This window comes from Bos taurus, chromosome 12, assembly GCF_002263795.3.
Source record: "Bos taurus isolate L1 Dominette 01449 registration number 42190680 breed Hereford chromosome 12, ARS-UCD2.0, whole genome shotgun sequence".
In the NCBI taxonomy this organism is placed as follows: Eukaryota; Metazoa; Chordata; class Mammalia; order Artiodactyla; family Bovidae; genus Bos; species Bos taurus.
The window spans coordinates 23461012-23485321 of record NC_037339.1 but is presented as its reverse complement, the minus strand read 5'-3'; the positions used below and the strand labels follow the sequence as shown (position 1 = coordinate 23485321).

General features: G+C 39.0%; 1 long non-coding RNA gene across 1 annotated transcript; it reads right to left on the bottom strand.

Moving 5' to 3' along the window:
- Positions 1-6903: 6903 nt before the first annotated feature.
- LOC132346713 (uncharacterized) lies at positions 6904-8465 on the bottom strand. Its single transcript, XR_009496626.1, has 3 exons — positions 8384-8465; positions 7549-7626; positions 6904-7407 (listed from the first exon to the last, which is right to left on the bottom strand). It is a non-coding gene; the product is annotated as an uncharacterized lncRNA (long non-coding RNA).
- Between the last annotated feature and the right edge of the window lie 15845 nt (positions 8466-24310).

Sequence of the window (24310 nt, the reverse complement as noted above, 5' to 3'; positions counted from 1 at the left end):
GTGTTAGTAATTGCTTAATAAAAACAGTGCTTACCTGAATTATAATAGATCATCAGTTCAGTTCAGTTCAGTAGCTCAGTTGTGTCCAACTCTTTGCCACCCCATGAATCGCAGCACGCCAGGCCTCCCTGTCCATCACCAACTCCCGGAGTTCACTCAGACTCACGTCCATCGGGTCAGTAAGTGATGCCACCCAGCCATCTCATCCTCTGTCATCCCCTTCTCCTCCTGCCCCCAATCCCTCCCAGCATCAGAGTCTTTTCCAGTGAGTCAACTCTTCGCGTGAGGTGGCCAAAGTACTGGAGTTTCAGCTTTAGCATCATTCCTTCCAAAGAAATCCCAGGGCTGATCTCCTTCAGAATGGACTGGTTGAATCTCCTTGCAGTCCAAGGGACTCTCAAGAGTCTTCTCCAACACCACAGTTCAAAAGCATCAATTCTTCGGTGCTCATAGAATCCATTAAATAGTTGACATGTAAGAATGTCTGAATTTCTACGCAAATCCCTGAGACTGGCTGATCTTAAATGAACTATGGTACAAATGCTATTGGTGTAGGAGACTTTCATCCTGACATTCGTAATGTTCTTAGCAGACAGTTGATTTGGGGAAGCTATTTTGACCTTCTGCCCTTGGATAATTCTCACCGTTAGTAGATACAATCATCTTATTATAAATGCCCTCTAACTGGCTAAGATGATGGCATGTTTTGTAGATGAAAACAAACAAAACATCTCTGTGTGTTTGCATCACTTAGAGGTGATGGTGGTTTAGTCACTAAGTCATGTCCAACTCTGCGACCACATGGATTGTAACCCATCAGGTTCCTCTACCATGGGATTTCCCAGGCAAGAATACTGGAGTAGGTTGCCATTTCCTTCTCCAGGGGATCTTTCTGACCCAGGGATCGAACCCATACCTCCTGCATTGCAGGCAGCTTCTTTACCACAGTGCCACTTGGGAATTCCTTGAATCACTTACTAGTATGCTATTTATTTCTTACCATGACTCCAAATGCAACCTCATACTGACACAAGAATTGTCCTTAGACTTATTTACATGTAATTATTTGCATGAATCTTTGATTTTATTCTTATTCATCTTTCCATTTTGATCTGTCTTTCCAGTTACTCTGTAAATCCCCAAATATCTTGAGCCTACATCTCTATGTCATAAATATTCAATGTAGGCTGAGGACAGAATGATTTTAGATGGCCACTTACAATATAAGCTCCAGATGCTTCTTAGAAGCATATAATGGATACAAGTCTTTCTTCATTACTCTAAATATATATGTAGGGCCTTTTAGAAAAATATGAGATAAATTTTATTAACTTTAGGTATATATTTATATTCACATTTTTCTTGTTATAAATCTCAAGAAAGAAGTCACTGACTGTATTTATTTCTAATGGACAAGGCTTCAGTAGAGACTTAGAATGTATTCTGAAATAATGATTATGCTATTTTGCTGAAATATAGTATTATGAGCAGAATAAGGAAGCTTTCAACAACTTAATTGAGAAAAATAAGCCCTTTTGATGGAAACATCACATTTTAAAATCCATAAAATATAGTATTATAAAAGGCAAAAGGACAAAAAAAAAACCACACTAAAAGCAATAAATAAGAGGAAGGTTATTAAAAGTAAACTGAAGAGTTTCTGGGTATAATGGTCTTTTGATGGGTCTACTTGGCTAAGCTACAATGCCCAATTATTCAATCAAGCAATCATTTAGTTGCTGATGTAATTCAAGTTCAAATAAGTCGACATTAAGTAAATAATTTGGGTCGGCCTGATTCCATCAGTTGAAAGGCCTTTAAGAGGAGAGATGAGGCTTAGGTAAAGAAGAAACTCAACTGGTAGACAGCATCTTCAGCTCCAGAGTTCTAGCCTGCCTGTCCTGACAGCCCGCCTGTCAATATGGGACTTGTCTACCATCCCCAGGACTACATAAGCCAATTCCTTGCAGTACATGTCTTAATACACATCTCTTACTGCTGTTCCTTCTCTGATTGAACACTTTCTGATACAAGGCATGCAAATAACAATGTTAATGCTTTTATATAAAACATCTATCTCAGCCCCTCATTTTCAGTGGCAAAGGACTTGCTATAATTGCATCCTAGAAAAGAAATTTCCTAAGACCATGGACATTTTAAAAATAAATTTACTTAAAACCATTTCGGAGAGCTTTGTGTTAACAGGGGTTGAAAACTATATATTTAAATATTTTAAACAAAACACCTTAATACTTTGTAATCAGGAAGCCATAACCAAGGAAAGTGTTTTTTAATTCATTTGATGTAACATATAAACAACAGCCAAATAAGAAAGTTTCAGCAGAGTGTTTCAGGTCATTACTTTCATAGGTTTTAAGACAAGTACCTAAAGTGATAGTTAGCATTCCTAGCTTATTTGTTTATGCAATGAGAGCCATTAATCATTCCATTTGCGTCCAAGTATTTGCAATTGAATCTAGAACTAGAGTGCTCATAGAGTATATACTTGAAGACTGACCCTGTGGAATTTCTTTTCTTACTTTAACAAACAATTCAGTTCAGTTCAAACATTTAGTGAATACTCATTAGTTACTAGGAATACAAATTCTTTAGGAATAAGCTTTGGTTATTTGCCTATTGAACTTGAATATAAAATGAATGTCAAGATTCAAATACTTACACGACTGAGAAATGTTACAAAATTAGAAAGTCACCATTATTCATATTCTGAAAGTAGTTTTCTTCCACTGACACTCAAGTGAAACTATTTCTAATATTTTCCCAATCTTAAACCATACCTCTGTCCTTCCTAAGTCAGAGGAAAACATTTAAAATTGTCTTTGTAATGCCATTCGGTAGCTAACCTAACTACCACTAAATAATCTCTTAATGGTTAGATTAGAGGAGAAGAAAAAAGAAGTCTGGCCAGGACTTAGGGTATAAAAATAGATGACAAAATTAGAAGGAGTATAAATAGATGAATATGAAAGGAGGGCAGAGAAATGATCAAAGGCAAAGAAACACAAACAGGAAACAAAATACAAAACAGGAGTAAGAAGCAGATGACAGATGTGAATTAAACAGCTAAACATCAGGAAATAAAAGCAAGGGATATGGTTCAAGTGAAAGGAATTTTAAAAACCATACTTCTGTGGGATAATCAATTAACAATAAAAAAACATTTTAGCATCCTTAGAAGAAAGCTTATATAATAAATCTCATATGATTTGATCGTACTTTACCACCAACTAGTCGGTAGGAAGACCAAACTCCTGTTAAATCTAAGGCAAGGAAACTGATCCTCAAGAATGCAGATTTATAACATCAGTAGAGATGATTTGGGGATACTCTCTTATTTTTCTCCTTAGAAATCTAGGAGTGGTCTAATGCCTAAATTCACTTATGAGTGATGGATTGAGGCACAGAACTCTTTTAAAAATGTACCTGGACTCATTTTACCTTCTAATATATTAATGTTGTTCAATTGCTAACTCATGTCTGACTCTTTGCTACCCCATGGACTGTAGCCCGCCAGGCTTCTCTGTCCATGGGATTTCTCAGGCAAGAATACTGGAGCAGGTTGCCATTTCCTTCTCCAGGAGATATTCCTGGCTCAGGGCTCTTGCACTGGCAGGCAGATTCTTTACCACTGAGCCACCAGGGAAGCCCAATATATTAATAACATAAAATAATACATGTCTGTCTATCCCTACATTTAGCCCACAATGTCTGGGCAGCCAGCCTGCTTTATTAAGAACTCCTTTTGTCTTTATGGGATTGCATGGGTACAAATGCAACCTGTGTGTGGAAGGAACTTTACCAAGTTTTACCAGGAATCTCTGAAGCCAAATGAGTTCTCACAATACACAGAATCACAGTCTTCTCTCATTCCTGTAAAGTAGCAGAAGTTTTTTATGCGTAAAAGGCTGGTTGTGGGCAAATTCTACAAAGTAAAACAAATTGAAGGACTCATGTCAACAGGTCAGTTTTGGTGGGTTTTTTCTCTTGAGGTTTCATCGAACATTTTAGTTTTAATTAGATGATAACTGATTTACAATGTTGTGTAAATCACCATGAATATACATATACCCCCCTCTCTCCTGAGCCTCCCTCCCACCCCCACTGAAACCCCCACCCCTCTAGGTTATCACACTGGTACCCAGGCTGAACGCCCTGCGTTATCCAGCAGCTTCCCACTAGTTACCTACTTTACACGTGGTTGCGTATATGTGTCAATGCTTCTCTCCCAGTTCATCCCGTCCTTCCCTTTCCCCGCTGTGTCCACATGTCCCTTCTCTAAAAGGTCAGTTTTACCAAAGGTGTTCCCTTGGATTGTTTCTCACCTGATACACATCCTCTGGTGTACAGTAAGGCAAAGTGTGTATTTCTTAAAATCAAGATGTCTGATTCTGCCAACGTGAGGACACTAGGCCAGGAGGAGTAAAAGGAGTAAAGAGACTCTAAGAGTAAAGACAGAAGATGGTAAACACATGGCTAGTTTGTTTAATGTAAATCCCGACATAAAAAAACCTTCTTTACAAAATCCCTATTTGCTATGTTAATCTTTTCATCCTTGCCACTGTTGAAGAATGTTCCTCTTCTGGTATTATAAATCCTGGATTGTTTCCAAAAGCTGCCTAACCCAAGAAAAATGTCTCAAGGCCCTAACCTATTTGCAAAGATTTATGAACGTTAAAAAAAATTACAGATTTAAGCATTAAGCATGGTCTCTCGGCTTATTAAGTTGGCGTGGGCGCGCTACTTCTCTAAGACTATTTTACATGATGTTGTTCTATTGGAATCAGCAGGTTGGAAATTTCCAGGTTTGTTTGCCTGAAGCATTAGTTGTTTTTTAGTCACTAAGTCATGTCCAACTCTTCCAACCCCATGAACTGTAGCCTGCCAGGCTCCTCTGTCCATGGGATTTCCAAATCCCAGGCAAGAATACTGGAGTGGGTTGCCATTTCCTTCTCCAGGGGATCTTTCTGGACTAGAGATTGAACTTGTGTCCCCTGCATTGGCAAGTGGATTCTTCACCACTGAGCCACCAGGGAAGCCCTGAAGCATTAGTTACTGATACCCTAAAATCTTTCCGTAGTATATGTACATGCCCATTGAGAATGCATCATAAAACTATTTCAGCAATTAAAAATTAGAGAGCATTATTTTTATCAATTCAGTTATCAACTAAAATGTTAGAAACTGAAAGCAATGAAAGGAACATAATAAGTGGGAGAGGTATTGGACAGGAAGAAACAAAATACTGGACAGTATTTGGTGAATGATGATTCTGATGCAATCACCGTTCATTCACATGTACTATTTCATCCAATTCCTGTAGCCACTCAGCTCAACAATACCTCAAGGAATATTCGTATTTCTATTTTACAAATGAAGACACTGAGAACTGACGAAATAAAACAATCTGTTCAGTGATCACACAAGTAGTATATGGTGAAGGGAGGATTCAAACTCAGGCATTCTGCCTCTGATTTCTACAACTTTACACTATGCTACAGAAACTCACTTAAATTATTTTCCTGAATTATACATTGATAGCTCTATAATCTGAATTATACCTTAGCAAGAAGTCATGAACTCCCAATACAAACACCAGAATGACATTCCAACCAGGGTTCCAGTTGCCTTACGTAGATTTTACATAATACTAGGCAATGAGGCCTCCTGATTTTCTGCACTTAAAAAAAAAAAAATCTTTTTCCTGATTTTTCCTGTAATACACTGTAGAAAAGAAATGCTATACTTTTTGGCCCTATGGCCGCTTCATGCTCCAAAATATGCTCTGAAAATTTATTGAAGATCTCAAAGGCTTTTTGTTTATGTAGGCTATATCTTTTTATATTCACTGTATTAAAAATTAATTTAATTAATTAATTTAATTTAATTAATTTAATTAATTAATTTAATTTAATTAATTTAATTGAGAAATTTTTAAAAGCTGAATTTATAGCCTTATTTTAAAATACATGGGACTTCCCTAGCAGCCTGGTGGTTAAGACTTTGTCTTCCAATGAAGGGGGTGCAGGTTTAATCCCTGGATGGGGAGCTAAGATCTCACATGCCTCATAGCCAAAAAAACAAAACAGAAACAATATTGTAATGAAGTCATTAAAGACTTTGAAAATGGTCCACATTAAAAAAGTTTTAATTAATTTCATTAAGCACAATGCAAATCCATTGGGTGTTATCATGCATAAACATACTTTTATGAAAAATAACTACATTTTCTAAAAGAAAAAAAAGCAAGGAACTTCTCACTATTTTACATTTCTGGCAAATGTTTCACCATGTAGCTCCGTAGAAAGCTGCTGGATTGTATGTCTGCTTCTGTGTCAATGACATTCTTAACTCCCCATACACTGGTGGTGAAAAAAAGGAATGACCAGTAGGGTCATTTGGTACACTGTGTTGACTTGTGGCTAAGGCCCAAGAGTTTTGTATGTCATTACATTTGCTCATTCGGTGCAAAAGGCCAAGAGACCTGATATTTAAATCCCAATCCTTTATAAAAGGAAAAGCAGAACATAACCCTGACCAAATGAAGTTTTTGTTTCTACCAGCACAATAATAAAACAGTAATGGAAGACATCATTATTTATCAGGGAATGGTTCCTATCACGCCATTTTAATCCAATGAGGAAAGTTATTGGGAAAAGAATGGAAACCTTGATCTGACTCCAAGAGCAAAAATCAGCACCAGGCTCCTCCTTTTCAGGTGGCAGCTGTTTCTCGTAACCAAGACACATGTTTGTTTTCTAAAATAATTGTGAGGACTAAGGAATAGCTACAAATGCCTTATGTAAAATTAGAATCGTATTTTTATTTGGTTTATGGAACTTTACCAAAAAAAGAGATCAAACACTGTTGAAAGGAATTGTTTGAAGTCCATAAAAAAAAAGATTAGAATGAGCCATGTTATGATACTTCTTTCTTCCTTTGATACATACTGGATACAATTCTGGCAGACATATATGTCTAGCTAAAAAGATTGGTGATGGCTGTGTGACCAAAAGCACGTGACCCGGTAAGGAAGAATAGATTGTGGTGAAATTGACTAGCTTTTCTCCTGGCAGTAATTAGCACCTTGACTGCATACAAAACAACCCACCAAACCAATCTTTGTTCCAGCATTGTTATTAAAAGATGCTTTTTATTTGGTATGCCCACACCAAAGGACAGGAAAATCTTGCACTAATCAAGAGGGGTCAATAAAACTGAGTTCTCTGTTGTTCCCAGAAGGTACCTTTAAACACAGAAAAAAAAAAAAGAATGAATTGATTCAGAATGGCGGAAACAACAGGAGCCAATGGGAAGCATAAACAGAAGTCCAGCAGAGATGTTCTAACAACTTCCTTAGGCCATAGGGCTACTGGCCAATCTCAAAAACTGAAAAAAAAAAACAAGAGTTACATTAAAGTCCTGTATCAGATGTATTTTCTGAGCATCCAGAAAATACACTGTTAAATAAATGTCTCCCTCCAATGACTAATGGTTTCTGTCTTTAGTACATTATATTATTGCACTTACTTGAGTGTTTATAAGTTCCTCCACCTCTGAAACTGCGATATTAAGGCTGAGAAACATCCTCCTCTGTGTTCCCAGAGCCTGGCACCCAGAAGGAATAACAGAGGAATGTATGTTACACTCTGCGAGGGCAGAGATCTTCCACTACTGCATTCCCAGTGCCTAGACCACTAGCACCCAGTAGGCGCTCAGTACACTTGGTTGACTGAGCGGCACAGCTATGACTGCACATGTGCTCCGTTGCTCAGTCGTGTCCGACTCTTTGTGACACCATGGCTGTAGTGCCATGCCAGGCTCCTCCATCCATGGGATTTCCCAGGCAAGAATACTGGAGTGGGTAGCCCTGCCCTCCTCCAGGAGATCTTCCCAACTCAGGGATCGAACCTGCAACTCCTGCATTGCAGGCAGATTCTTTAACCTCTGGGCCACTGGGGAAGTCCACGGTTATGATTACCAGCCACATATCTCTCCCACTGAAAGAAGAAACTGTGTTCCTTTTCTTTTAGCTTATTTAAAGCTGAATTTTTCCTAATCATGACATAGATTTCTATGGCTCTTTTTTTTTACTGATTTGCCCTGGGTAGGCCCTTAGATTCTCAATTCTTCAAAAGCCAGAGGCAATTGTTTTACCCATATCTGAACTCTGAACATTTTTCTTTGCAACAGTAAACTCTAATGATGTTATTCATGGTAAAATGTCATATCCTATTCTCAACTCTTTTCATTTTATATTAAGAAAATGTTAAATCTATCTTCTTCATGTCTCACTTGTACATCCATCAAAAAGTTAAGAAAATCAAATAAGGGTATTTTAGAAAAAGGCAATTAGTATAAGCACTTAGAATGCCCTCTGTCTTCTATCTGCTCCTGTTAGCTCTGGTCCAGGCTTGTCCTAAGACATCTCCTTGACAGACAGGATCAGGGTGTGGCACACAGCACAGACAGTGGAGTCTTCTAGTTCTTGGGCCTCATAATGGGAGGGTGTGAGAGTGTGTGTGTGTGTGTTGGTTGCTCAGTCATGTCCAACTCTTTGTGACTCCATGCACTATAGCCTGCCAGGCTCCTCTGCCCATGGAATTCTCCAGGCAAGAATACTGGAGTGGGTAGCCATTCCCTTCACCAGGGGATCTTCCCAACCCAAGGATCAAACCCAGGTCTCCTGCATTATGCATAAAAAAGCGAAAATTTATAGAATCCTACTTCTGTGTGATGGCTAGTAGGAGAAAAGAATTAAAGTTTAAGTCTAATGAAAAATTTAGTTTTAATACTAAAATTGCAAATGTAATCATACCAAAGTTAGGGAAAAAGTAATTTATGAAAATGGTTTTGACATAGTAATCCCTAAAATAATTCAGTAATTGACATCAGGATTCAGTGTTCAGTTGACCATGGCAATGTGAATATGATCTAGTTAATTATCTTGTTATCTTCATAGTCTCCAGAGTGTGATTAATTTTATCTGTGATTTCCACGTGGTGTTGATGTGATTCCTCCTATAATAAAATCTTCTCCAAAGAGTTTTCAATAACCCAAACAATAAAAAAATACATGAGATAGAAATGAAAATCATAACCACATAACCAAAAATATGAGAATGCCTTATGAAGGAATAATGTAAATTGGAACTAATAAGTTTATTTACTGAGTCATGATTGTTGCCTAGATGGCATTTGACTTAAAGCTTTGCTGTTTGGGCTAAACAAAAACCAAGAAGGAAAAGAAGTTCCTTCCAGGCTGTGGTTGCTTGTGCCAGCTTCTATTAGGTTATCTCCACTCCTGATCCAAGGACCCTGGCAGCCTTACAGGAGCACAAGGCGCCAGCTGCCTCCACAGCCTCTGCACCTGGGTGTGAATGCTTCAGGCCTGATAGCTGAGGTCAGGGTGGAAATTCACAAGCAAATGTATCATAGTAAACATGGCTCTCATTCTTAATTGTAAATTGGAACTTCTTGAAAACCGTTTCTTCTGTTTATATTCTGGAGTGCTCCTAAGGGAAGCCCAAACATGCGCGAAACTACAAGAGATCACTGCTTGGTCTTCTTTAGGGGCAGAAGTCATGGAGTGTGGTGGATTTTCTTCTATTGACCAGCCAGACTGACAGCTCTGCCAGTACTGCCCACCTTGTTCATAGAAGGCTCTGACCATGTTCATCCAGGGCTTTCTTTTTCCTAAAGAGTCTGGCTTCATCCTCATTCCACTACTAAATTAACTTCCCCAAAGATTGTGCATCATCTTCTGATCATCAGATTCAATGACTGATGTTTATTTCTCATCAGACAAGATCCTACTGAACCAGTCCATATCCCCTTCTACTTCTGACCATGCCTTCGCCACCTGCCCCCCGCCCCACCTTAAAAAGTGGCTCTTTGATCTTATTCTTTTCTCAACCCTGTCGTCCTTTTCCTTTGAGATCCTATTCGCTCTCCCAGCCTTCATCTAAAAAACATACCACTTGGCTTTCCTTTCTTAATTTTCTGTTTGTGGTGCATGCATGCTAAGTCGCTTCAGTTGTGTTCGACTCTGTGACCCTGTAGACGGACTGTAGCCCACCAGGCTCCTTGGCTCATGGCATTCTCCAGGGAACAATACTGGAGTGAGTTGCCATTCCCTCCTCCAGGAAATCTTCCCAACCTAGGGACTGAACCCACTTCTCCTATATCTCCTGAATTGGCAGGCAGGTTCTTTACCACTCGCGCCAACTGGGAAGCCTCTGTTTGTGAACAAGCATCTTTTCCCAAGTCACCTGAAACCCATGTACAGAGGAGCCCGGCAGGCTACAGTCCATGGAGTCGCTAAGAGTGGATACAACCGATAGACTAACACAAACATATTTTGTTCAAATACTAAACTTTACTGAATCTTCACCTTATTATATTTAGCCATATGAAGTTTCTATTAATGTAGGTCCAACATGGTCAAATATCAGTAATTTCACAGGATTCACTTTACCGTCAAACAAGTTCAAGTGCTTTTAATCTCAAATAGTCTAAGTAGTTTCCACTTTTCATTGATCACCTTACAATTTGCCCCAAACCTGTCTTTGCAGGCTTTTGGCCTTACTCATCTTCAGATTCCCTCTGTTACAATTGAACTGATATAAATAGCATCTCTCTCAGATATTTGAGCAAGCTCCAGGAGTTGGTGATGGACAGGGAAGCCTGGTGTGCTGAAGTCCATGGGGTGGCAAAGAGTCAGACATGACTGAGCAATTGAACTGAACTCAGATATATATACTTCAGAAATTCCTCTATGAATAGACTTAAACGTTATTCTTACATATATTAAGGTTATATAATATATAACATATAATATATACATTTCCAGTATCATTCACTTCACTACCAATTACTGTTTTCATGACGTGTCTTTTTCTACACACTGTTTAAATGCCTTCAAAGTATAAATGGTATCTTTTATGTCTCTTTATTTCTTCATTAAGCAGACTAGAGAACTTTGTATATAGTAAGTGATCAAAAGATAGTTGCTCTTAGCGCTTTTTTAAAAGGTCTGAGATACCTATCTCCTAAATACCGTCACTTAATCTTCTCATCTGAAAATAGTTCTCTAGGCCCAGAGATGGGATGTCTTTTAAAGCAATTTTTAGATGAAACTCTATCAATGCTTCTGCAATTTATGCTATCATGCACTTGTAGACTGATCTATCTCCTAGGCAGACTCCTAGGTTTCATCAGAATAAAAACTGATGAAAGATAGACTCCTTTCACAGGTTTTTAGAATCTTGCACTAGACTTGAATTTCTTTAAATTGCTAGCAATGAAGCCTTGTAGAGATGGGCGGTGATACAGCTCAGAATCTATGAAATCCAAAGAGCTCGATTACTAGAGTTAAATTGAGAGCTTTGATACATGAATCCTGTCTTCATGGGACCTCATAATCTGTTATCTGGATATCCAGATAAGAACATGCCTCTTTTGTCATCAAGTCATAATTGTTTGGTTCTTCCACCACCTGCTTGATTTATTTTTAAATACCCTAATCTTAGTCTTCTCGTGTATCTAAATAAAATAATTTTGAAAAGCCCTGCTGGGCCCCTAACATTTTCTATCCATGTTTCATTTGTGCTGCCGGACAATTGCTGAGCTCAATCCAAGATGATTTAAAAATAGTCTTGTCTTTGTGTTTAGATAACTCCCTAAAAAGGTAACTCTAAATCTGAAAGTTGTATTTCTTCAGAAATTTCTATTACATGGTCCACTTTATTGCACAAAGAATAAAAAAGGCTAAGAATGAATCATTTTGACTTGAAAATAATTCTGTCCTTCACTAATAAAGGTAAAGATAAGAAATAACTTCATAACAGCATACTCTCTTCTGATTCTTTACACTCTTTTCAAAGACTACTTACAAAAAAAGAGTCAACAGGCTTAAACAAAGATTTATACCATTAAGCTCCAATGAGGAAAAGATTCATTTCAGAGGACCACAAAAAAAGATAATGAATAGGGAATAAAATAAATTAAATTTACTCTTTGGATGGGACATACTTAGTTAAATTTCTAAGTATCTGATATCATAGCATACAAAGTCATTTGGTTTAAATTCATGATTAAAGCAAACAAGATACCACATTTATTTAAATGTCCTGTATTCATTAATTATTGAACCACATGACTGGATTGCTATTTTACCTCGGTTAAAGATTAACTCTGGCTGTTCTTAAACTTTCCTTAAATCCTTTTACTTTGTAATTAAGTGGAAAGGTTATACCTAAAGTTAATTTCTATGTCATATTAGGAAGTAAAATTGATTGCACCAAGCAGAAAAATTTCCCTTAACTCAGACGTATTGATTTTAAAATGAGGACCAAACAAGAAAAGATCTTGTTTCTTTTTTTTTTTTTAATTAGCCTTCATTCTTCCTTTATTTGTCTTGGAATGGATTACAAAGCTTTCTTACAAAACGTTTCATTTCTTGGTTTATATTCAATGTAATATTATTAGAAAAAAATTTACCCTCTCACAGAAATGCATATGTCTTCTAGTTGTTTCTTAAGTGCTGCCATCTGCAAACTAAGTGTAATTAATGTAATTTTAAATTAAGCATCATAATTTACTTCTCCAGAAGAAAAAATTTGTATTTCTATTTACTACCTTCCAATTCAAACCCCAAAATATTTATTAAATGTCTACTATGTGAGAGTACTTTAATAATTCCAATAATACTTTATAAGAAATGCAAGCAAAATATATAGATACATTTCTTTTCTTCATAGGCAAGAATACTGGAGTGGATTGCCATTCCCTTCTCCATGGGATCTTTTTGATCCAGGGATCGAACCCAAGTTTCCTGCATCTCCTGCATTGGCAGGCGGATTCTTTACCACTGAGCCATCTGGGAAGCCTTATTGTACTATTATAAATTTATAAATGTAATTATAGCTATTTATTATAACCACATGCTGCTGCTGCTACTGCTGCTGCTGCTAAGTCGCTTCAGTCGTGTCCGACTCTGTGCAACCCCATAGACGGCAGCCCACCAGGCTCCCCTGTCCCTGGGATTCTCAAGGCAAGAACACTGGAGTGGGTTGCCATTTCCTTCTCCAATGAATGAAAGTGAAAAGTGAAAGTGAAGTCACTCAGTTGTGTCCGATTCTCAGCGACCCCATGGACTGTAGCCCACCAGGCTCCTCCATCCATGGGATTTTCCAGGCAAGAGTACTGGAGTGGGGTGCCATTGCCTTCTCCGATAATCACATATATTTATGTAAATATAAATATTATTGTAATATTATAAAATTATAAATATAGTGCTTTGCAAGGTTCTGTGAAACACTGTAGTGAATTATTGTACTTGAGAGGATAATAGGAAGCCTCAAATTTGTAGCCATCAGAACAGAAGTGCAGGTGATCTGGTGTCTGAAGTTGAGGGCAGCCTTGTACAAGACTGTACCCTGAACTTGTGAAATTTAACCAAACTCAGGCAAGTTGGAGTAAGAATTGTAGTGTGCACAGTATGTTACTTCCAAGATGTAGTGGCTTCTGCTTCTCTCTCTTTTTCTCTGGGATCCCTTGCTCTGCGGAAATTAGTTGCCATGTTGTGAACAGTCCCAGAAAAAGTTCCATGGTGAGAAACTGAGACCTCCAGCCAACAGTTATGTGAGGGAGACTTTTGGAATTGAATCCTCCACCCTTAGTGAAGACTTTAGATGAGAGAAGGCAATGGCACTCCACTCCAGTACTCTTGCCTGGCAAATCCCATGGATGGAGGAACCTGGTAGGCTGCAGTCCATGGGGTCGCTAGGAGTCAGACACTACTGAGTGACTTCACTTTCACTTTTCACTTTCATACATTGGAGAAGGAAATGGCAACCCACTCCAGTGTTCTTGCCTGGAGAATCCCAGGGACGGGGGAGCCTGTGGGCTGCCATCTATGGGGTCGCACAGAGTCAGACATGACTGAAGTGACTTAGCAGTAGCAGTAGTCCTGACTGACACTTTTGTTATAATTTCACTTGAGATCCGAGATAGCACCAGTCCTAGATCCCTGAACCACAGTAACTGGAGAAAGCCGATGTTTAATTGTTTTTAACCACTAAGCTTAGGGTAATTTGTAATACTACAATAAATAACTCAAAAGGGAGGATAAAGTTACTTCTGTTTGGTTTGAAGATTCTAGTCTCTTGTTTTCCAGTGCATCTCCAGATACAAGAATACCTTGTAACTTCCCCACCTCTGTCATCGATTAATTTTTCTTTGGAATAAATCTCAGTCAGTTTGCTTATACGTCCCTTAACCAGTAAGACTATCTCTCTAGACTTTAAGACAGGCTAAACCAACCCCAAAACTCAGTCGCTTATCATACCAAAAGTATATTTCATGATCACATTGTAGTTCAGTTCGGTTCAGTCGCTCAGTCGTGTCCGACTCTATGCGACTCCATGAATCTCAGCACGCCAGGCCTCCCTGTCCATGACCATCTCCCAGAGTTCACTCAAACTCACGTCTATTGAGTTGGTGATGCCATCCAGCCATCTCATCCTCTGTCGTCCCCTTTTCCTCCTTCCCCCAATCCCTCTCAGCATCAGAGTCTTTTCCAATGAATCAACTCTTCAAGTGAGGTGGCCAAAGTACTGGAGTTTCAGCTTTAGCATCATTCCTTCCAAAGAACACCCAGGGCTGATCTCCCTTAGAATGGACTGGTTGGATCTCCTTGCAGTCCAAGGGACTCTCAAGAGTCTTCTCCAACACCACAGTTCAAAAGCATCAATTCTTCGGCGCTCAGCTTTCTTCACAGTCCAACTCTCACATCCATACATGACCACTGGAAAAACCATAGCCTTGACTAGACGGACCTTTGTTGGCAAAGTAATGTCTCTGTTTTCAATATGCTATCTAGGTTGGTTGTAACTTTCCTTCCAAGGAGTAAGCGTCTTTTAATTTCATGGCTGCGAGGTGGTCTAAGCCAAGGATCAACAATGTGTTTCATTTTTCCACATCTGTACATGGGAAAAGGTGAGGAGGGTAGCACACGGGGCTCTTATCACCAGGGTTCAAAACTATGTACCTTACTCCTGCCACATCCTGTGACCAAACTCAGTCACACAGCACCATGCCAGCTTTGAAGAAAGCTGCAAAATGTGCTTTTTATATCTGGTCAAGAAGAAAAAATGGAATTTATGACCACCAGGAGTCTTTCCTATAGAGATATACTTTCTTTGGGGTACATTTGGTCTGGTCAGTAACATCAAAAGATATAAACAACAACATCCTCTACCCCAAATAATGCAATCTTCACAATTGACAGAAGATGGATTAGTACAGTATCAGTAAATATCTCTAGGAGGTGGCACTTTTATCATGACTTACTAGTTTCTGTTTTGGTGAAAATGTTATGCTATTTATTCACACTGTCACAAAACAAATAATATGAAATGTGGGTTTCTTTATTTCATCTATAATTATATTTTTTTGTTCTATCACACTTGAGACAGTTGCAATATCTGTACATTTCTATGTGACCTGATTGTGAGGATTGGGTTGAAGGACACTAAAGGCGACAATGAGTGAGGGAAGGGCATCTCATATAAACCCAGAGACACACTCACCCAGGTCATTTGTTCTGACCTGGGTTGCTTCCAAGATGGACGAGTTAGTGCCTAATTTCTCCAACTTCTCTAATCTGCAGGCATTATCTTTACTAAACTTTTAAGTTTTGCTCAGCTCAGACCCTGAGCCAGTCCTCATCATGAGAGTCTTCATTCCTGTGGGCTTAGACTCACCAACATGAAGCAGCAGAGTATAATGAATCCTGCTGCCCTGAGTACATGCGTATCAGATCCCTCTCCTGCTTCCCTCTTCTAGCCACGCCCCTGCCTCAGTTCCTCCTGCCCTGCCATATACACATACCTGTCATGGGTGCCCTGACCATATGCTTGGGGTTTTTCTTAATTGTATGTCCATTTCCCACGCTAGAATTAAAGCACTGGGCTTAAATGTAAACTACAACATTTAAGTCTTAATATCCACTTTGTTTCTTGTTAAATATGAATCTGAAATCTCCATATCCCTTTTAGATATTTAATTTAGACTAAAATACTAGAGGGACACCCATAATATAATATTTCTAGTGTCTCTGGACATGCTCACTACTAAATTTCTCCCTGTACCAGCAGCTTCTGATGAAGTTTCAGCATGGATGAAGGCCAAGCTTCCACAATTATGACATTATGCTGCAATTGGTTTTATCCAAGGACCTTTTGAAGAGTAAGTGAGCTAGAGAGAAAGAGAAGCTTAAAAGGACTGAATATTTATTTTTGAAAACAGTGTTCTAAGCAATTTTTGGCATTTGTAAGATATTAAAGAAATCACCATAATATTATATTTTCACATATATGGATTACTACAATGAAATGAAGACTACAAAAAATAGATCTAAATATGAAAAAAAATGATTCTGTTGGAAACCAGAAAGGCAATATATATTAATACAAAACATCTTAAATCATTCTCTTTATATGCTTATTCTTGAGTTCCTGGGAACCCAGAAAGGAGGGGGAAAAAAAATGTATTATCCAAGCTAAACAGGGCTCACTCATAATCTACAATTTAAATTAAAATTTGAGATAAAAAGTCAATTCTGTGGCTGATTGGCATATACCCTAAAGAAGAAAGGGATTATCCAAAGATTCAGATGCTCCCTCTCCCAAAAATCTGCCTGCAAAGCTACCTTGAACTTTAATGATAATGATAAGATTGAAATTTTATCATGTTTTATTATCTTCCTGAAATACAGGTAAGGATGAGGGTAGAGAAAGAAAAAGAATTGCTCATTAATTACTCTCTTTTAACTCTTGATTTATCCAGACTTTCCAAACTGGAAACTCTTGATATCTTACCCTGAGCTTTGCTATTTATCAATCTATAGATTAGAGAAGGAAAATTAAAAAGTAAAACAGCCACATGTGTTCTGATCTACTCTGCAAGGACTCTGAAAATATGCTTTAAATAAACAGGCATGGAGTATTTTTCTTTCTCTTCTCCCTGGAAGAGGAGAGCAGGGGGCAGAAGTTTCCACTGTCCTTTCTTCTAAGCACATTCTTTTAAAGAAAGGGGGCTGCTCACAAACTCAGTTCCAAATTGTCTTCTTACGATGAGAAGCTGTATGAATCATTGAACTGAAGACCTGGGCAAGACCCCAGCTGCTTACAATCAGTAACTCTTACAGTTGAGATAAAAAGAAAACTGACACAGAAAAAACTTAGAAGCACTTTTAACCTTATCCTCTCTGAAAGTAATAACTGAACCAATTCTGTCTTCACATGAACCCTGGGTGGGAAGCTTTTTTCCCAAATTAAACAAAGGAGAAAATATAATTATTTTTCATTGCAAGTATTAACTCTAGGTTTAAATTCTCACATCAGATGTAACTCGCCTTTCTGGAGGGCTCCCCAGTGCATAAGTGTTCTTCATCCTTTTTTTGTGATTTTATCTGAGAACATTAAAAGGGATGCACTAATCCCCACCCCCATCCTCACCCAAAGGGATGGGAAATATAGGGTGAGCTGTGTTCATTCACAAAAGTGCAGGGCACTAACCCTGTGTCTGACTTATTTTAGGTTCTAGGAACAGAAAGATGAACAAGAGGGTCAAGAGAAACCATGCTTCCCTTAGGATCTGTAGGACATTCAGGTCATCTCTCTCTATTTAAAAGCTTAGTTCCCAGGCTGTGAGCTTTGAGCCTTAAGGGGTACGTCCCGGCTCTAAAGATGTCTTTCTTCTTCCAAAGAAACCCAGAATGTGCATTTTCTCACGGGGCATTGAGACAAAATCAACATTGTGGACAACAGGGGTGTTCCAATCCTAAATGCATGTACAAAGTAAGGGCAGGAGTCAGCAGCAGGATCATCACAGGAAAATTAAACGAATGGTGCTCAGTGAATGGAAGGACCTCTTTCCTGTCACTCTTTGCTGTCTGTTCCTGTTTACTTGTCAATGAAAATTATACTGCCATGTCCCCCCCAAACCCAATGTGGAACTTAGAATAATTGCTCACTTTTCCCAGCTCTTTAAACTACACAATAATTCAGTTGCCCTATTACTGTCCAGCCTTTTCACACAACTGCCTTTTCCTGTAATCTCTCAATCCGTTTTATCCATGCTTGTTTCACTTGCAATTTCCCACTTGAAATATGCAAATCTCACTGCCTCCCTCTCGCCCCTGTCAGTGTCAGAGTGGCTGCTCTACATGGCAACTCCACACCCTCTACAGTGTTAGGACCCAAATCAGCAGCAAAAAAAAACCTCTGTCTTTATCAATCAGATAAAGAAGCCAATATGCAAAAACAAAAAAGTTTTCTTCTCTGTGCTTGAACTATGGAATGTGTCATTAAACCTCTACATGTCATTGCATTTCCACAGTATAATTGGGAAAACTTTTTGTAAAGTCATAAACATCATGCCACTGGGAGTATCTTGCATTTTTCCTTAATGGTGATAAAACTTGCGATTTGCTTGTTTACCATTTGTGCTAAGTTATACATTTGTTTTGCTTCATTTCGTTTGATTTGTTGTTGCTGTTGTTGTTGTTTTAAATTGGGGGAGCGATTGCTTTACAATGCTGTGTTGGTTTCTGCTGTACAGCAATGTGAATCGGCCATAAGTATACATATACGCCCTCCCTCGGAATCCTCCCTCCCACCCGCTGTATCCCACCCCTCTAGGTCATCACAGAGCACCAGGCTGGGCTCCCTGTGCTATACAGCAGCGTCCCAATAGCTATCTATTTCACATATGGTAGCGTATATATGTCAATGCTAACTCTCTCAATTCGTTCCATGCTCTCCATCCCCCATCATGTCCACGAGTCCGTACTCTTATGTCTTTGTCTCTATTCCTGCCCTCCAAATAGGTTTGGTTTTAATTCAACAGTGTAAGCTCAGAGCCTGGCACGCCTGAGTGAGTGAATAACGCAAAGTCTAGATTGGTGCGCAGAACCAAGGAGTGGCTTAGCAACCCAGCTAATTGGCTACAAACTTAATCAACAAGCATTTCCTGCTTCCTACACTGCATGCATGCAGCATTCTGCATCTTATCTACCTCTTGAAACATATGCCTGCTTTTCAAACTGTCAGCATTGCTTTTCATCAGCCTAACTAAGGTAGAAAGAGGCATGCCGTGGTGGAGAGAAAAATAACTCTGCTTTACATGTTCAAACTTGACGGGGTGTCGTTTTTTTGGTGTTTGCATAATAAAAATCTGCCTGAGAGGGAATTATGTCAATTATGTACGCATGGTATTTTGCCTGCAGTAGCACCAAAAATCTTAGAGCCTTCAGACCTCTGCGAATCAAAGACAGACACACGGCGTCAGCCACCAGGTGATGTAAAGAAAAGGTTTTGTGGGAAAGTTGACGGATTTCAAGTTAAGTCATTTGCCCACAGTCATGAAGTAAATCAAAGAAAACACCAAGGTTCACACAAGGTGAGCAACAAAAGGCAACATATTCCCTGTTGAGAAAAGCTCGTGTTATATCCATACACTGTTTCTCTATTTGTCATTTCCATTTGAATGTCCACATCAGTCACCCTGAAGCTGAGTGACAAGGCAAACAGACGCTGGGTTCCGGACATGTGTAAAGAATCAAAGGTTATTGAGTAGGAGGTTCTGCAACCGGTCAGCCTTAGTTTGGAATTCAAAACTTCTGGAAAGGAAAGGAAGGAGAGAGAATCAGAAGAAACCAAGACAATGTGGGATGAACTTTATGATTCAGCCAAAGGGTTAAATCTGAAAAGATCCTGTTACGGGCCGCCTCTCGATCATTCCCTCTCCTGTTTCCAGGCTCTGTTCCATTTTAATCCTTCTGTTGAAATTTCAGTCTTCAGCCTGCTGTTTGCTTCTTCTGTTAGTTTCTGTAGAGCAGGTGTTTTACATCTAAGATCCATGAACTCCTGGATACCACGGATAAACTGGAGGGGTGGAAAGCTCCTCTTTGTGAACTCCTTGAAACTGCAGGCAAACTTTTTATATATATAATTTTACTTTTAGTCATTTATTTATCTTGGTTGGACCAGGTCTTCACTGTGGGATGTGGGATCTAGTTCCCTCACCAGGTATCGAATTGCTGGTGGAGGGGGGTCCCCTGCATTGGGAGTGAGGAGTCTTAGCCACTGGACCACCGGGGAAGTTCCTGCTGGCAAACTTGCAGCTGTACATCTCCCAGGCACAGGCAAATGTGGGTCAATTACTGCCATAAAAAGTAAAGAAGAGTCACACATCAAATCCTATTCAGAAATTTTTTAAAAAAATGTTTCATTTAGAAACACAAGGGAAGTATTAGCTGAAAAGTGTTGATAAGAAACAGAATTGTAAATTGCACTACTGTTATGCTAGCTGATGAGGGTAAATTAGAATTACACTAACAGGAACTCCCCAGCTCCCCTCCCACCACGTTAAAGGTCACCCTCCCAAGCCTGCAGGACCCCTTCACTCCAGCTCTGCTTGTCGTGACTCAGAGTGAGGCTTCTCTCCCAACAGCAATGGCTCTACTGACACTCACTGACTGCTGCTGTGTCTTCTTTCCCTGTAAGTGCCAGCTCTCTGGCTTTACTGAAGTTAAGGCTTTCCTTCAAATATTTTCTGGAGTCCTTTCTCTCAGAAAATGTATGTATGTATAAAAGAGAAACAAGTAAGTAAATAAACAGAAATGGCAACCCACTCCACTATTCTCACCTGGAAAATTCCATGGACAGAAGAGCCTGGCAAGCTACAGTCCATGGGGTCTCAGAGTCGGACGCGACTGAGCGACTGACGCATACATACATACACATGTCTGTGTTTATTTGTTTCTCTTTCTTCTGCTAGTACATCTAAAAGTATATTTCTGTTTGCTATGACATCACTGAAATCATAGAGTTTCTATGATACATCTCACCTTCCATCCTGAACAGTGATAGTTGGTATTCAATGACAGGTTTAATACTTTAAAAATGCCGAGTTTTAGAAAAGGTATTCACCTACACTACATCTAAAATGTAGCATTTTCAGATTACTACGCCCTTGTGCTAAAAATAGATGATTCTAACAATTGACTTCTCAGGCTAATCTCAGAAAAGAGATTTTAGAACTAAGCAATCAAAAAGAGATCCTGTTCTCAACTTTTTACAGTAATTCAACTTTATATAGTAACCAAGGTATAAGAAACAGAAAAACAAAGGACTCAGTCCTCATTTTTTTTTCTGAATACTGAACTCACAAAGAGTCTAAAGACTGAAGCAATTTACTAAAAATTTTAAAATATAAATACAAAATAGAAGCACAGCATGTGTCCAAGCTAAGTCAGAAAATATTCTGATGAAAAAAAGTGAAAAAGTGAAAGTGTTAGTCACTCAGTCATGTTCAGTTCTCTGCAACGCCATGGACTAACCTGCCAGGCTCCTCTGTCCATGGGATTTCCCAGGCAAGAATACTGGAGTGGGTTGTCATTTCCTTCTCCAGGAGATCTTCCCAACCCAGGGATCAAACTTAGGTCTCCTGCACTGCAGGCAGATTCTTTACCATAGGAGCCACCAGCGAAGCCCCATCCCAATGGAAAGAACATCCTTAACAGAATTAGGTAATAAACGCTTCTTCATTCAATGGGACTAAGTTATAATAAAATAGGTTAATAATAAAAAGGTTAATTTTATCTTGATTAGCAAGACATTTTAGATGTAATTAATAGAAAGTCAGCTCAAAATAGCCCAAGGAAAAAAATTAGAGAGGGGAATTTATTGCCTTCCATAATATGCAAATGTTCTTATTTCTCCTTCAGTTCTAAGTGGCCTCCTCTTGAAAGCTTTCTTGAATCCCTACAAATCCCAAGTAGGTGATTCCACAGGATGCTTTTAGATTCCATCTTGGGGGGAATTTCATTTGTGAATTATAAACAAAACCCATTTTCCTAGGAAAAGACTAATGGTTATATAGACATGTTAATAAGTAGCCACCAGCATTGTAAAATCAATTTAATCTCTGACAGCTTGCCTCAGGGAACATACTTTTGTAAGCCAGCCAAGCAGTAACAGCTCCTCGTGGATCAGGAATTGGCCAGTCAGAAATAGACTCAGACTCAGTCCTCTCAACTCTCCTTTAAGTGCCAACCAATTGACAGCAAGCTCCTCAAAATCTATTTCTACAGATGATGTTCAATTCATTGACATGCTTGAAATTCTGCCAGACTCTGAACTTCGTTCTTTTTCTGAACCATGTATGAGATCAACAGTCTGCTCTGCTCAGAGAGACTGTGCCTGAACAATGTAGTTCCCCCTTAGCACAGTAAGCAGCCCACTCATCTTTGAGCTTTCATCATTGAATCACACCTCATAACTCTTTGACAATCTATATTGCACTAGTCTGTTTTCTTATCAGTATCCACCACTGGACATTCTCATTAGGGCAAAGACAGAATCTGTGTTTGTTGGCATTTGTTGATTAAATATGAGGATGCATGTGGGGATGGATGAATAGATGGGTCAACTGATGGCTGCATGGGTAGATGGAAGGTGGTATTGAAAGCGTTAGTCGCTCAGTTGTGTCCAACTCTTTGTGACCCCATGGACTGTTACCTTGTCCATGGAATTCTCCAGGCAAGAATACTGGAGTGGGTAGCCATTCTCTTCTCCAGATGGCAGGAGAAAGACACAATCATATGGTTACCTGGAAGGTTCTGGGAGATGGCCCTCTGGGGGGAAAAAAATCAGAGGTCTCACAGGGAACATCAGTAGCAAAAGTAATGAAAGGATCCTTCCTAAAGAGATTGTGATTATATGTGAGATATTGGCAGAAATTCTCAAAATAGGTAGGGGTAAATATTAATACTAATGGAAAAACCCCTGAAGCTGGGAAAGATTGAAGGCAAAAAGACAAGGGAGTAATAGAGGACAAGATGGTTGTAGCGTCACCAACTCAGCAGACATGAGTCTGAGCTAATTCCGGGAGAGAGTGGAGGACAGAGGAGCCTGGTGTGGGATCCCTGCAGTCCATGGGATTTCAAAGAGTTGGACACAACTTAGCAGCTGAACAACAAAAACAAATATTAGTGGGGTCTTTTTTGGTTTTGTAGAGCAGAAAAAGGGGTCCTTGAGAAAAGAAATGATCCAAAAACAATAGTGTCTCAATGAATATGTGATCTATTATTTGCTCATCATCAGGTGGAATCAGAAGAAACTCAGGTTACTAAGTCATCACCAAGCCACTGAGAGAGTTGAAAGATTGGAACCCACGTTATAGCATTTGATTTTATCCACATCACATTGCCTTAGGTTGGGTTCAGTGGGAACAGAGCCTGAGATCAAGATTCTTGTTCACGTGATTTATTGAGGAAGAACTCTCATGAGATTGGAAGTGACAGAAGCAGGACAATGCAGGGGACAAAAAAAAAAACTAAGCAAGAATGTAATCTTAACTAAAACCTAGCTTTAGTGTGATTCCTCCAGAAAGCTCTGAAGTATGAATTACTCCACAGAGTCTGTCCCACCTTGAGGTACAGAGGCTTGCTGTTTACATCATTGGCCTTGGTCTAACGGTGAATGAGTAGAAGGGAGTATTGGTTGATCTATTGAGGTGGTTCTCATTTGGCCGAGGACAGAAGGGAGAGGACATGAGCTGTCATGAGTCAACACTCAAAGCAGCTGTCCTATGAAAAGACCAGCAGAGAACTCAGAGTCTTTGCCCCAGCTGATTAGCATTATACAAGTAACGTATGAGTGTTGATGATGAATGCCCTCAGCGAAGAGGAATGTTATATTTGATATTCTTCTCATGGATTGCCTGTTTTTTATTGCTACATTTTTTATTTTTCTTATTGCTACCTTTTAAGAACTTCTATAAATCAGAGCCATCACATCTTACAAAATTGCTGAGATTTTTCTAACATTATTAAAATTGAATATGTCATTTCAGTGACATTGGGGAAATAATCAATTGTGCAGTATCGGAGAAGTCAGATGGATTCTGATATTCCTATAGTTGTCTTCGTTTATTCACATCGCCTGCATGGAGGACATGCAACATAACCCCAAAAAGAAGCCATACTTAGCATCTACTTTCATTCGAAGGCATTAATTAGTTCTTTTAATGGGCTATTTTCCTCTATCTAATATTATCCAGAACACTTGTGAAATATTTCGGTTTTTATAATTGTAATGCACCAGTACTTTCCATCACATAAACTCCCAGAAGATATCATAGTAGTACTATCTCATAAAAATGTTTTACCAACTTTTTCTATTTCTCTCTCTGTGTGTGTATATATATAATCTTAGACATGT